The following is a 1,840-nucleotide window of genomic DNA, read 5'->3' as shown; positions in this document are numbered from 1 at the left end:
ATCACTGTGGTTAAAGGATGGGATGCAGAGATTGGCGTAAGTCAGCACAGCCCACATGTTCCAGAACAGAGTGATGTACCCAGCTCTACATTCATGAACCTCCAGATTTCCATTAGCAGACACGTTCCCTCCTTCCCCAATCTTTAGCAAGATTAGGATCAACACCACTCATTTAAGATTTTTATAACATTAGGCCTCAAAAGAGAAGGGTTGATATTTCAATCACCACTCTCCCAGGAAGTGTCTCTTTTCACATAGGAATCGGTTATCTCAGGGGCCAGCCTTTCATACCACAGAATCATGGGAGAGACTGTCCTTGTAAGTCCTTATTTCCTCCAAAGAAATGGGTTCCTATTGGCTTATCTCTGAATAACTTTTAGTCTGGACAAAAGGTAAAAAGTTAGATTTCTTGATCCAAAGAAAGTCAGTTATATTCACTTTTAACTTTCTGATAAGTATAACAAATTAAAAAAAGAAAGATGGACAAATCACAGGCATACAGCTAAATAAATTTCATTAAGTGAATATACTTTATAACCAACATCCAAATCAAGATATAGTACATGACTATCAGCCCAGAAGTCTCCCCTCAAGCCCCTTTCAGTCACCTAACCTCTACCCACCAAGACTAATCAGCATCCTACCTTTTAACATCACAGATTGATTTTGCCTCTACTGACTTTATTTAAATTAAATCACATAGTATCTATTCTTTTCTACCCAGGCTCTATAGCTCAACACTGTTGTTTTAGGTGGTTATAGTTCCTTTCATTCTTACAAATATATTGTAAGAAAGAAAAGCGAATGGTGAATTTATCATTTCACTCACAGAAATAAACGGGATGCATTTTCAAGTTATATAAGCATCCCTCAAAGATGTGGCATGAGGTTTGATTCCAGAGACCCAGAAGACTTCCAGGTAGCCAAACAGTGATAAGCATACCCACTCTGATTTGACCCTGACAAAAAGAACATTTAGAAGAGCAGCCAGATACTATACTAAGTGTTTTATGTGGGCTTTTTAATCCCCACAACTTTATGATGCTTTATATTTAGTAGATGAAGAAATTGAGATCTTATGTTATGAAACTTGTCTAAGGTCACAGAGGTAATCCTATTACAACAGTGCAAGATTCTGGATATGAATCCACTGTCTCTGGAGCTCATGTTCTCAGCCACTAAGCCATGTTCTCCTCTGAGACACAGAATAAAATAATTCACATTATTCAATGTAATGTGCATATCTATCTCCAGTATGCTACAAATGCTACTTCACATCAATAATAATAATAAAAAGAAAAATATTTTAGATGACTTCTCCCTACTGTAAAAAACATTGCCTGTAAGTTAAAGGACGGTATTTGATTAAATTGACCAATATATTAAGGAAATTATAGACTTGGTTTATAGCCTATAGAGGGCATTTCCTCCTTCTTTCTCCTGCTATAGAACCACAATTTTCATTCCAGTGTCTTACTTCTCTCATTCATTCCATATATTTCATGTATATACACTGATGGGTTTAAGCCAAATGGTACACTCCATTACCTGGTCACAGTAATTAATTCAAGGAAGGGCTCATGAGGCAATTCACATCAATGAAAAAAGAGATGTTTTCTGGAGGTTTTAGGGAAGAGAGCATCCTTACTTTCCTGCTGAAGCTACTTGAAGATATACTTTGAATTATTTTGATCAATGGGTGTGTGGATGGGAGATCTAGAACTGTAGCTGTTTTTCTATCATAAGGAGAATCAGCCCAAGAAAAGAACCAAGACACAGAGGAAGGAAAAGCCAAGAGAATCACTGATGAATAAAGACCCCTGATAAAACCACATGTGGA

The sequence above is a fragment of the Mustela nivalis genome (genome assembly GCF_964662115.1).
Source record: "Mustela nivalis genome assembly, chromosome: 12".
In the NCBI taxonomy this organism is placed as follows: domain Eukaryota; kingdom Metazoa; phylum Chordata; class Mammalia; order Carnivora; family Mustelidae; genus Mustela; species Mustela nivalis.
This window is presented reverse-complemented; position numbering follows the sequence as displayed.